Raw genomic sequence first — 14633 nt, 5'->3', positions numbered from 1 at the left:
GTAGAATTGTAGAAAATGTGCTTTAAAACCAGCACATCTTCTCTTTGCCCCATAATAGCAAAATGCATCAAATTCCAGTAAATTAACTTTGAAACTGCATTTTTTATTTTTCCACTGTCAAGAGAGCGACCACTAAAATGTTTTACCCGCGAGGTGGGGGGGCCCCAAACCAAATCTTGCTTAAGGGCCCCTAAAAAGCTAGGGCCAGCCCTTTGAAATAGAGATGAGGATGGGATGGTTGAAGGAAATATACCAGTCTATATGATGACACGGCTAACCTCTACGGGATTGTTTCCCCACATATTTGATATGGGCAGAAAGCTTAGATTGACAACAATCTAACTGCACTGTCCAATTTACAGTAGCTATTACAGTGAAATAATACCATGCTATTGTTTGAGGAGAGTGCACAATTATGAACTTAAAAATGTATTAACACACCAATTAGGCACATTTGGGCAGTCAAGATACAACATTTTGAACAGATATGCAATGGATCAGTTTAAAACTTTGCACATACACTGCTCCCATCTAGTGGCCAAAATCTAAATTGCGCCTGGGCTGGAAAAATACATTATGGCCTTTCTCTTGCATTTCAAAGATGATGGTATTATTTTTACCAGATCTAATGTGTTATATTATCCAACATTAATTTCACATGTCCACCAACTTCAAAGTGTTTCCTTTCAGGTCCTGAGCTATAGGCAGTTAGATTTGAGGATGTCATTTTAGGCGCAAATTTAAAAAAGGGTTGGATCCTTGAGAGGTTTTAAAGGAAATATATTGGCCTATATGTTTTAATTTACCCTCAAAACAGTGGGATAGTCATCTGACCATATTAGCAGAAGGAGTGCCCAGTTTAAAAAAATAAGTATGTCAAAAACACTCCCGGAAGAATTTGAGCTCTAATATTAGTCTGTCATCATTGTTGACAACACACATGACAATACGTTACACAAATGATAATTGGGCATAAATCAATTCACCAAAGACCAAGTAATTGTTAGGTTAGGCCTTCATGTTAGAGGACTTGCATAGACTTTATATTGTGATTCAGAAACAGACCCCATCTTTACACCACATAGGCCTACTCATACAGTCTGTGCTGTGGTCAAGTGTAGATACATCTGTTGTTAAATGCAGTAGGAAATCCACATTTTTGCAAGCACATTATGGAAGACTGGTATGTATGATGGCCGGGCTGATAATATTTCACATATTGGGAAAATTGCAAAACCCAGTGAAGCAATAAATTAGTAAGCCTAAATCTGTCTAGAAATGCAAATGTGTTTAATTTGTGTTTATCACTCATCTACATATTAATCCATAAATTAATTTATATCAAGATATACATTCATTATTCATAAAGGGGTTTATAAGTAGGTTATTATTAATTTAAAGATGGTTTATAATAATTGAATAAACATTTGTAACACATTGGTTGAGATTGTGCATGTATTTGGTGCTTGCAGAGTAGTGAGATGTTTCAACCAGTTTTATAACTGTTTATTACAGATGTTTAAACCACTCTTTAAGTGAATAGTTAAACTAACTCTTTACAAATCCGTTTTGTATTTTCTAATTATTTTTATGATAGATCTATCATAATTCCATAGCCACCAAAATATTCAGATTTTTAGAGAGGGAATAACTTTTATCTCCCTCACCAACTTCAAACATCTGCTATCTGAGCAGCTAACCGATCACTGCAGCTGTACATAGTCTATTGGTAAATAGCACACCCATTTTCACCTACCTCATCCCCATACTGTTTTTATTTATTTACTTTTCTGCTCTTTTGCACACCAATATCTCTACCTGTACATGTCCATCTGATCATTTATCACTCCAGTGTTAATCTGCAAAATTGTAATTATTCGCCTACCTCCTCATGCCTTTTGCACACAATGTATATAGACTCCCCTTTTTTTCCTACTGTGTTATTGACTTGTTAATTGTTTACTCCATGTGTAACTCTGTGTTGTCTGTTCACACTGCTATGCTTTATCTTGGCCAGGTCGCAGTTGCAAATGAGAACTTGTTCTCAACTAGCCTACCTGGTTAAATAAATAAAAAATAAGTCTAGAGTGAATAGAAAGATCTAGGAAGTATTTATACATTGTATCAATTTTTATAACGATTACAATGTATCTGTTGTGCTACAGTATTCTAACTTACTCCGTATGGTCCATAGACATTAGAACCAGGGTATGGATGATCATTTCTTCAGAGGGCGCCTTTTTCTCTTCGGGAATCGCAACTTCATGACGTTTTGGGCAATCATGTGATTACACTCTGGTCGTTCCCAGGGTTCAGTGAGAGCTGCTTGCCCCACCCCATCTCTCCAACGCGATATATCTCAATGTACAATTCTCAGAGAAAATGTTAAAAAAAATATATAATAATACTACAAAATACTTAAAAGAAACGAATCTATTCACATTTATTCAAGAGCAGATCTGGACTTTACATTCAAAAAAAAGAAAGAACTGTCACCGTTCTATAAATGATTAGGCTATATATTGCAGTATGTTCATATTATACACATATGGCCAGCCAGCCCATCTACCATACGAATTCAAAAGGGATATAAAGCTTAGACTGACAGCATGCTCTACCCGCGAGAAACGGGAACATAACGGAGGATTTTCATAAATATACCTGACTCTGGAAAATTGTATTTATTGCATAAAAGAAGCCCTGTTGGAGTCATTGTTTGCCCAGAAAAGCTTACCGATGTGAGGAGAAATACAATTTACAGCGGCAAAGAAAAAGACCGAGAGAAAGGCCCTTTTGATCTGGACAAACCCCAAAAGCAACCAACATCTGTGACGAGGAGGGAAAATAAATTAATATCATTGACTAAAACAGGATATAGTTGACACGGTTACGTTTTGTCCTGGATTTAAAAGACATTTGGATGAAGAAGGAACGGTCGGCGTAGTGATCCACATGCCGTCATTTTTGTGGAAATATTAATTTAGTCTTTTTTTTTATCACCCTATCTGCTCGACCCGTCTCGCTGGGGTTGAGGACGGATTGCAAAATAAAAAGGGAAATACGCTTTGATGGAACAGCAAATGTTTTGAATGTCAGTAGTCAGAATTCTACCAGTGAAACCGATGATGGGTTCAAGAGGAGACATTTGCTAGGATTCAGTGTGGATTTCAGCTCCACTGCAAGACGTCGTGGGAATCCCGACTCGAGAGACCATTTATGTACATTGTAACGCTGAAGAATCATATTCACATTGAAATTAATATTGATGTATTCATTGTGGATTGACAGTGAAAACCTTATAGGGATCAACCGTCTGAGAGGGCGGTCTGGGTATCTTCATTAGCACCACTACTCCGTTCTCCCTGAATGATCTATTGTAGCCGATAGATAATTAACAATAATATGTGATATAGGCTACGTCTGTGGAGGCCTTGATCGTCTACAGGTTACAGTGGTTTTATTCTGCAACTGGCAATATAAATGTCACCCATTTTGAGCAAGGTGCTCTTCTCCAGGGCCAATTTAGGAATCTAGAATTTTTCTATTATATTAATCCCCCCCCCCCCCTCCCCCCCTCCCCCGAACCTTTTTGCTGGGTTTTTGGGAAGATGGGTTGTTTGGGCAATAGTAAGACCGAAGACCAACATAATGAGGAGAAAGCACAGAGGGAAGCAAACAAAAAGATCGAGAAACAGCTTCAAAAAGACAAACAGATATACCGAGCAACTCACCGGCTACTACTATTAGGTATGTTTCTGACATGTTCAAGTTATTGATCAATTGTTTCCATCCTTTGTTATTGTGGCATTTGAGGGTGGCAAACGTCTAACATTGTAAATGACCATTTACATTTTATTTTATATTATGTAGGCCTATATTCCTCCTAGGTAGGCCATTGCACAAAGACCATTACATTTGTTTTATTGGAGTGGGTTTTTCCTTTGGTTGTGCTGACATTTTCGATAGGAGTTTGTTCTTGTAAAAGGCCTACCACTGTCAACACTTGTGTCATTTTAAGCACTCTGCACAGCTGGACACGAAAAGCCAACAACACCATTGCACCCCTATTTGCAACAGTGTTTATTTTTCCAGAGCAAAATTGTTGCATACGATTCTACCCGACTAGGGGAATTATTGCTTGTGGTGTAGGCCTAGCAATGTGTGTCTCTAGGACTGATTTCTGAAGAGATTAACCTACAAAATAATAGGCCTCAGGAGTGTGCCGTTTTCATCATCATACACTACGTTCTCCTTGAATTGCTTTTAATCGTAATTGTTGCGAATACCAGCACTGACTTAGTTGACAAGGCCTAGGGTGACGCATTGCATCAAGTTGCTCCTACCCATGTAAAAACATGTCAAATGTAAAAACACTGTAATAACTCAAGTAACACATTGTATTATCATGTTACAGTGCATAGTAATTGCTTTATAATTGTATAGTAATGTAGTTTGTTCTTATTACACAAGTTCAGTATAACTGTATTGTGTGGGTTATAATGTCTGGAAGTGACAGCTACAATGCTGTGTTCTTTCACATAGACAGATGATGAGTGTTTTCTTGACTTATAACTCTAGAAAACTTGATCAATCATGTAATACCAAAATATGACCTCCAAACTAACCGTTTTTCTTTAATTGGGTTGATTTGGCAGAGCCCTCGTCATCATTGGCATACATAAAAAAATGGAATCGTGTTCTACGACCTTATTAGGCCCAATAACAATGTAAACCTTGATTCCTGTCTGAAGTGACAATGACTAGGAACAACATTTTTTTTTTAACTATCAAAAACAACATTATTCATGCACTGCAATAATTAACTTTTGGATACATGAACTCAACAAAACAATGTTCACCGTATGAAACAAAAATACAATTTCAAAGCTGCATACTTATTCAAATACACTTTTCTTTGCTGCACAGTAATAGGGACCCAAAAAATAAGACCAAACAAATCTGTAAAAAGGGGCTCAGGCCCAAGTTAGGATGTGGTCTGTTTACCTTTCATTTAGCAAGTAGCATGTTGTTAGCACAAAGGAGCAGCGTTTGTTCTCTCTGTTCCATTATGGGTGGCGACTGTATGACTGTTCCCGAATATTCCCAGCATTCCATGCCCCGTGGTTAGTGGACAGTCATCACTAGGGCCAGGAGTTTCTCCTGACCATGTGGTCTGGCCAGGAACAACTCTGGACCCTTAGTTGTAGGTTGTAACATGGTTGGAGACTGAAGTGATGTGTGATTTACATGCCTATAATTGACCTCAATAGAATTGATATTGCTCTAAAGAGACCACTGTCAAGTGAGGTGTTTTTTAAACCTACATCTTCCTCTTTTCTCTGTTTGCAGGTGCTGGTGAATCTGGGAAGAGCACGATAGTCAAACAGATGCGAATATTGCATGTGAATGGCTTCAATGCAGAGTAAGTATTGTTTTTCCCAATTTCATAAATCTTTGCAGAACCGTGTCAAGCACATATTATTTAGTCGGAGCCACTTGAAAGCCATAGGGGTCTTACTCCATTTATATTACACAGGTTTGAACTCTAAACTGGTAACCAATGTCCTAGGATTCTCAGGTTGATTATTCGCTCCGGGCAACAATTGCATTTAGTTTTTTGACAAACTTTTTATTTTGGGGTTTACAGGTACAAAAGCAATCAAAGAAATACATACAAAGATAACCCAAACCCACAATTGCGTCCCATCCCAGGAACTATATGAATGTTTGTCACCAGAGAGACTAGGTGTTAGTTATGCCTGTAGGTGAAACTCTGCTCGAGTTAATTGATCATATTTACAACGTTTATTGGTCTAAGAATGGCCGATTTTATAAACCGTTTTTAAACAACAAGTGGTTGGTAAGCTCCAAAAGTACAACAGGTCCTTGAAGTTGTTTTTGAGTAGTTTGAAATCACATGCACAGCTTACTCCTCCTCTGTTCGTGCTATTGTGTCTTTTATAGCAAATTCTGAAGTTTTTGGTTTCTCTCATTTCTTTTCATAGTCACTATAGCATGTGCTATAGTACGCCAACATCAATACTGTAGAACCTTAAGAAAAACTGAACTTTACGCACTGAAAAACTAAGAAAAACTGTCATTTGCCTCAGGCTTTTGTTTCCCCCAACAATATGAGTTCATGCAGGCTTCATTTTTGTGGATTCTCACTGCTCATGTACAAAATGACTCTGATCATTCCAGAACTACAATAATCAACAGTGTTTCTGCTGCAGTCATTTATCTGTGGCGCTGGGCCACGGCAAAATCATTGCCGCCACTCCCAAAAATATGGACCGTGAAAAAAGGAAAAAAATGGTGACATAAGGTGGTTTTGGTGAGAAATACAGGCAGGAGACATGTAGTGTAACCCCAGGTGGTGTTTTGTCCCAAGTTACCCTAATATTATATTCACTGTAAGTTTTTTTTAGGACATAAAATTCATCAATATAATGCTAACTAGTTAAAAGATCACATTTGGTATCTAGCTAATGATTAGCTCAATAAGGTAAATGCAGATAAGCAACCCAATGTTCCAGCCTATTTATTTATAGCCACTATACTGCTATCAGTTGGGCTTAGGGTTGGGCGATGTCAACCTTTGTCCTATCGTGATTAAGTACCTATAAAACATTGTGATATACAATGGTATCGCACCCTATTGCCCCCCCCCCCTCCCCAAAAAATACAATTAAAATAAAGACAGCTAAAAAGGACCACTAGCATGAGCTAGTGGGACGAGAGGACGAGAGGAATCATTCTATTTTGGAATCAAATCTTTTTTAGTAGCCTATTCCTGATGTCGATTAAGGCAGCCCTCAGCACTTCTCTGATTCAGAGGGGTTGGGTTAAATGCGAAAGACACATTTCAGTTGAATGCATTCAGTTGTACAACTGAGTAGGTATCCCCCTTTCGCTTTCCTTTTTTTTAGTAGCCGATTGGGTATCTGTGTGTGCCTACGCGAAAGAAGGCCTCGTTGGGCTGTGCGTCGTGTGATGGGTTGTAAAATCATTCAGGACCCGGCTGCAGAGCAGGCTACTCTGCTGTCCCCAGAACTGGATAATTATTCAATGATTCTTATTAAGCCTAGGCTTCTATACATTGCTAATAATAGGCTATGGAAATAGGGCTACTCTACACATCGTTTTTCTCATAAGCTTTGCTGTGATAGAGACTTGACTATAGACTCTGACTTTCAAAATTGTTCCAATTACACACTTTTTATTAGAGTAGCCTATTTGGAAAATACTATTCATAACTTTAACTTGTCTTAATGCTTTTGATAGGCTATTTTAATGAGTAGGATTTGGCTTTTGTCCGTTTGGTTCTCAACAGCAAGGAGGAGGGACACATGCATCCTTCCTTTTATAATAGACCTAAAGCTCAACTGTAAGGCTTGTTCAAACGACTCGTTTGATTTTTCTATCTTGCTATTCTTTGTTCTACTTCTCTCATTTATTACCTTTGGCCTATCATGTTTTTAGGTTATTCAAAAACAACTTAACTTTCGGAGAACTCCGTTAGATGAATCCATTGTTTGATCATGAAGTAGCACAGCGAGAAGCGGCGGGAGAAAGCCAGCATGTTTAAAAACTTAAGTCATATTCTTATCAAATGGAGAGAAAATACAAAATTAGTCTTTTAAAATAATTACACAACGGAGTGACCGCTGTAAAAAAAAAGAAAAGAAATAGGCTTCGGCTATATGGCCCAAATCGTCCGGCATTGAGAGAGAGGGAAAACCAATATTATCTGACAGGACATTTTTGCGCCACTTTGGTGAATATCTTAGCTCTGTCCACATTGTTCTCTTGCATTCTGTTTATTGTTTATAACGTATTTATTGAACTAGGTTATGCAGGCTATAGCAAAGGAATAGGCCCTGCTGTGGGCTGCCTGGTCAGCGGTTTAATGCGTGTGGTGCCAGTCAAGTTGAAAAACAGTGCCTTCAGAAAGTATTAACACCACTTGACTTTTTCCACTATTTTGTTGTGTTACAACCTGAATTGAAAATGGATTAAATTGCGATTTTAATGTCACTGGCCTACATACAATACCCCATCATGTCTAAATGGAATGATGTTTTTAGACATTTTTGCAAATTTTATAAAAAATGTCAACTTGAAATGTCTTGAGTCAATATTCAACCGCGTTGTTATCCAAGCCTTATTAATAGGTGCAGGAGTAAAAATGTGCTTAACAAGTCACATAATAAGTTGCATGGATTTTGAATGACTACCTCATCTCTGTACAACACCCATACAATTACTGTATCTGTAAGGTCCCTCAGTCGAGCAGTGAATTTCAGACACAGATTCAACCACAAAGACCAGGGAGGTTTTCTAATGCCTTGCAAAGAAGGGCACCTATTGGTAGTTAAAAGAAAAGTTTTTAAAAAAACAGACACTGATTATCCCTTTGAGCATGGTAAAGTTATTAATTACACTTTGGATGGTGTATCAATACACCCAGTCACTACAAAGACACAGGGGGCCTTCCTAACTCAGTTGCCAGAGAGGAAGAAAACCACTCAGGGATTTCACCATAAGGCCAATGGTGAATTTAAAACAGTTACAGAGTTTAATGGCTGTGATAGGAGAAAACTGAGGATGGATCAACATTGTAATTACTCCACAATAATAACCTAAATGACAGTGAAAAGAAGGAAGCCTGTACAGAATACAAATATTCCAAAACATGCATCCTTATTGCAACAAGGCACTTTAGTAATACTGCAAAAAATATGGCAAAGAAATTAACTGTATGTTTTGGGTAAATCCAACATAATACATCACTGTGTACCAGTCTTCATATTTTCAAGCATGGTGGTGGCTGCATCATGTTATGGGTATGTTGTCATTGGCAAGGACTAGGGATTTTTTTTAGGATAAAGATAAATGGAATAGAGCTAAGCATAATCTTAGAGGAAAAGCAGTGTGCAACAGGCACTGGGAGACAAGTTCACCTTTCAGCAGGAAAATAACCAAATATGTGCTTACCAAGATGACATTGAATGTGGCCTGGTTATAATTTTGACTTAAATTGGCTTGAAAATCTATGGCAAGACTTGAAATGGCAAGAGTTGAAAATGGCTGTGTAGCAATGGTCAACAACCAACTTGACAGAGCTTGAAGAATTAAAAAAATAATAATGTTCAATCCAGGTGTACAAAGCTCTTAGAGACCTACCCAGAAAGACTCAGGGCCGTAATCACTTCCAAAGGTGATTCTAACATGTATTGACACAGGGGTGTGAATACTTATGTAAATAATATTTCTGTATGTTATTTTCTAAAAACATGTTTTCACTTTGTCCTTATGGGGTATTGGTGTATCGATTTAATCCATTTTGAATTCAGGCTGTAATACAGCAAAATGTGGAATAAGTCAAGGTATATGAATACTTTCTGAAGGCACTGTAGGCTGTACATCGTCTGTCACATCACAATGTCGTCACCATCGACGATGGCTGTCAATCATCATCGATATCCAATACTATCCTAATATTGCCCAACCCTAGTTGATAATGCTTATTGCTAATAGCATACCTGATAATATGGACCATACATAGTCAATATGCATGGTCCAATATGTTAGAATCATTTTACCCGTATGTTATTGGGCTCATTTCTGGAGGTGGAAATTATATTTTAGATGGCGTCAGCATCATTTTTATTTGAATTAATTTTGGAGTAGAATGTCCTTTTTTTTAAAGTCACCAGAAGTGAGTTTCTCAGTCCTTTCTACTACATTTTCTATTTCTTCCCCTAGTGCTACAATTTTTTTCTCCAGAGGAAACACATAAGTCAAAAGGCCTGGGCTCTTACTGATGATGGAAAAAAGTATTAATATTTTTGACAATATGTCGTATCGTTTTGACTATCGTAGTATTATTTTCGCAAGTTACCTGTACCTGCACCAAAACTCCAGTATTTGTCCTTCATAGCTTGTTCTCATCTTCTTTTTAAATAGGTAGCCATATTTTTCCCCCAGCACTTTTATTTCCATGACAGATCAAAACTTCTCATGGTTCTCATGGCTCTCATGGTTCTCATGGCTCTCATGGCTCTCTCTTGTCCCGCTGCAGCAGGCATATGATAAGCAATATGTTTGGAAGATCGAATCGCAATACAATCACAGTGTCTAATCGCAACACATATAGAACCGCGATACATCGCATCGGCACCTAAGAATAGTGATTAACATCGTATCGTGAGGTCCCTGGGAATTCACAGCCCTATTGGCTTCCACATATGGCTAAATAAGATCAGATCAACTTCATTGTCCAAAGGAGAAATTTGTCTCGTGTATGTACGTACACACACCACTGCTCACACATTAAATGCATGTCATATAATACAGATCACCTAATACAAAGCACAATTTCAAAACATATACCTTAGTAGGTAAACATTACACACCGGCACACTTGCAGACAATCACTTGTGCACACACAGATCAGTCAGTCTATAGCAGGGACATTTATACAGATTGTCTTGATGGTCAATTCAGGACAGATGTTGTGTGTTTAGTGTTCCACAGCCGTACACCCCGGTGTAGCCGATTGATAAATACTTGCTTCGGTTCAGGGTTGTTGCCTCTGCTTTGCCCTTCAGACCAGAATGTTTTTCCTACCTACTGAAAGGGGGACGGGTACTGCCAGTCAGTGCTAGGTCCTGGAGAGCAGGATGAGGAGGACGGAAGGAGATGGAGGTGGGGAGTGACAGAATAATAGGGAGAGGGGATAAGAATGGAGGAGCAGATAGAGGAGAAGAGCGATATGGCAGAGGTGAGAAGAGATTGGTATGGCAGTTATTTATTTTTTAACGGTTGTTTTCGGGGTCTTCGCATGAGGAATGTGGTGGAGTCTCCTCTCAGTCATACAGTACACTGATCTTACTTGCTCACGGCAACTCCTAAATTCCTTCAACCCAGCTACACAGAGACTGATGAAATGCATGAAGAATGCGCTATGTGTCTGTCCGTCTATCCAAATTACGTTGTCTCTCCGTCATCCATCAACACATGAGCCCCATAGCAAAACCATTGGCTCAATTTTTGATGGATATGAAATTTGTGTGGTTGGGCCCTTTTTTTTGGGGGGGGGGGGGGGGGGGGGGGGGGGGGGGTTTGCAGACTTCAGCCATGAGTAAAGATTGCCAATCTGCCATTCTACTTTTCAGGGTGTTACTACACCTTTATGTTGATTTTGGTTATATTTGGTCACTGACTTCCTAATTTTCATGCTTCTCAGGGAGAAAAAACAGAAAATTCAAGACATAAAAAATAATATAAAGGAAGCTATTGAGGTAAGTAATTGGTACTGTTTTCTGCTGTTTTCCTCCCTCTTATATGAGTAGTCAGTACTAGTAGCCCAATATTTGAAATTTTTTCAAATGTTTTGATGTATCGATTTTGAAAAGAATATTTAAGTTTTTCTCAGTATTGTTTAAACAATTTTTTCTATTTTTCCTTCATTTCAGACTATAGTGACAGCCATGAATACACTCACACCCCCAGTCCGGTTAGCCAACCCAGCACACCAGTTCCGAATCGAATACATCCTGAACCTAGTAAATCAGAAGGATTTTGAGTTTACATCGGTAAGTACTTTTAGAATAAAAGAAAATCGCACACTATCCCTGTCATGTGGGCATGTTTCAGGGTTTTTCTCTGACGGTGCACGTCAGGTAGCCACCTTCTGGAGACTGCCGTAAAAGAGGTGGTCCAATGGACCACACTCAATTGATGAGTAGCTTTGACTGGAACCTGTAGATTTGTGTCTTTAGCTCAGTGGGCTAAAACAGTCTGGTTTGAACTAATTGGATACTGTTGTCTTAATCAGAGTTCATGTCCCAAAGGATCATCTCCATCTCAAAGTTTTCAAACTGTTGAAACTATGAATATTAGTCAAACTGGCTGCTAACTTGATATAGGTCTACGTTTTTTGAATTTCAAAAGGAAGAACTCTTAAGATGAGGCAGGATGGATTAGGCCCAGTCAGTGAATGGAGGAATGGGTAAATATGTGAAAATACTGGATTATAAATTGTGTCTTCCTGTGTTACACTTAGAATAAAATGTTTATTATATTCTACTGAGCCATTTGCTTCATGTTCCTATTCTTATATTTTGTTATTTCTTATTGTTGTTGCATTGTTGAGAAGGAACCTGCAAGTAAGCATGTCGTTGGACGATGTATGCCATGCGTATTCCGTACATGTTATTTATAAAACTTGAAACTTGGGCCAATAACTTCCTAGTGGAACATCACATCAGTCATGGTAGCTACGACAGTATGGTGTCTGTCTGTCTGTCTGTCTGTTTTGTGGTTCAGTAATTAGCAGGTGTACTCCCCTTGGGATGCTCACAATTGAATGAGGCTCTCACCTGAGAGATGCATGGCCGGTGCCTGTTAACACTGATTGTGTTTAACAACACTAAATGGGTCTGATGGGAGTACCCCTCTGAAACACCAGGACCCTCAGGGATTCACTCCAAACTGTATGTTCCCAGGGTAGACATGCGTGCAGACCGGCAGGGTAGGCAGGCAGACAGGCAGGGTAGGCAGGCAGACAGGCAGACAGCCAGGCAAGCAAGGCATGTAAAGATATTCAATGCAAGTAAGCCAGAAATTCCAATCCAGATGAAATGTAATTTCTAAAGTGATGTATGACCAATATGTAATAACGTTTTCTATTCTGAATCAGAAGATATAACTAGGGCAGGCACAAATGGTTATGAATGAAGTAAAATAACTGTCATAACTGTTTAAAAAAAAATATATATACTCAGTGTACAAAACATTAGGAACAGCTGCTCTTTCCATGACATAGACTGACCAAGTGAAAGCTATGATTCCTTATGGATGTCACTTGTTAAATCCACTTAATCAGTGTAGATGAAGGGGAGGAAACAGGTTAAAGAAGGATTTTTAAGCCTTGAGACAATTGAGAAATGGAATGTGTGCCATTCAGAGGGTGAATGGGCAAGATAAAATATGTAAGTGCCTTTGAATGTGGTATGTTAATAGGTGCCAGACACAGCGGTTTGAGTGTGTCAAGAACTGCAACGCTGCTGGGTTGTTAACGCTCAACTTTGTCCCGTGTGTATCAAGAATTGTTCACCACCCAAAGGACATCCAGACAATTTGACACAACTATGGGAAGCATTTGAGTCAACATGGGCCAATATCCCCGTGGAACGCAGGAGAGTCCATGCCCCGATGATATATATATTATTTTTGGAGGAGACAACAGCTGACTGAAGATGGGATGGCCGGGCATTCATGCGGTTGAGGCAGTTTCCGCGATAACATGGACTCTAACAACGTGATGAAACTTTGTTGCCTCTTGCTGAAATAAGCAAGGTGTTAAAGCAAACAATGAATATAATGGGCTTAGAACCTCTAACCCTGGCAATTTGAAAGCTAAACTTTTTTTTAATGTTAAACTCATAGAAGCGGTAAAGAGGTCAATCGAACTCGACCAAAACAATGAAATTGCAGTGGAAACACGTGGGGTACGGCCGTGGGGGAAAGATAATGACTCTCCTCATTGCCCCCCCCCCCCCCAGCAAAAATAAGTCTACATTTAGGCTGTTGTTTATATGTGTACAATGCTTGTACGGATGTCAACCCCAACACAAGCAGATGTTCATGTCATCGTTACCAATCATCTGTTTTACAGTAAAAAAAAAAAACGTCAGCCAGCGTATACGAACGAGAGTTAGCGTTTAGCAGTCACTTCTTCAAAACCTGAAAAGGGACGACTACTACATGTTATGCAGCGAAAACGGCCAAATATATAAAAATCGGACTTAAGTAAGGACATTGTTGGCCTGTTACAATAAAACAAAATCTTGACGGATTTGACGAATATCCACTTTGTTGGATCAGATTTGTTGAAGGTGCGCCAATCTGGTTTAAACTCCTTTAACGCATCTATGGGTACACTCGCAATGGCTGCCTGGTACGGTGATGCAATCATTTCCCACGGTAATATAGAATGTTCATTCAAATGATGTCGACTGATGTGGCTCATGCCACGCAATGTCGTTTTTGTAATGTCCGCTGAGTTGAATCAACAAATCACAGCAGATATTGGTGCGTGCCATTCCTGCTTTTACTTCCTGCTTTTACTTCCTACGGTTAGCCTACATTCGCAATGGCCGCCAATCCACCCCATTAGGCCATCATCGACTTGAATGCCATCATTGATTTCTACGGCAGCACATAGTCAGGAGTGGAGGAAAGGAGAAGGGTTATGACAGAGACCGCGGTCATTCGGTTGGCCAATTACCATCATCCAGAATTCCATGACCATCACAGCCCTAGTTACAACATTAGGTTAGAGTTTGCCCTGATGCTTTCTATAGATTTGGAGATATTTTATATGGTCTGTTGCTGTGCCAAGGGAATCTATGTCAATATGGGGGATTGGAATGTCTGTGGCTATTGACTACTCTGAAGCGTCTAATGCATTACATTAATGTGGGTTTGTGTGTGTTTTGGGCAGAGAAGGACTATCTGATAGGCCTCTGCCTCCTCCCTCCCTCTCCCCCTCCCTCCCATCTCCTGGCCCTAGGCTAGGGCCTACCAGGAACCAGTCTGACTGGTTCGCTCTGCCTGCCGCTCCG

At 39.3% G+C, this 14633-nt stretch overlaps 1 pseudogene; it reads left to right on the top strand.

The window, feature by feature from the left end:
• LOC109890860 (guanine nucleotide-binding protein G(s) subunit alpha-like) overlaps window positions 1-14633 on the top strand; it is a 47472-nt pseudogene that overhangs the window by 11719 nt on the left and 21120 nt on the right.

Source organism: Oncorhynchus kisutch, linkage group LG5 (genome assembly GCF_002021735.2).
Source record: "Oncorhynchus kisutch isolate 150728-3 linkage group LG5, Okis_V2, whole genome shotgun sequence".
Classification (NCBI taxonomy): Eukaryota; Metazoa; Chordata; class Actinopteri; order Salmoniformes; family Salmonidae; genus Oncorhynchus; species Oncorhynchus kisutch.
The sequence above is the reverse complement of the archived record's forward strand: the minus strand, read 5'-3'. Positions and strand labels throughout refer to the sequence as shown.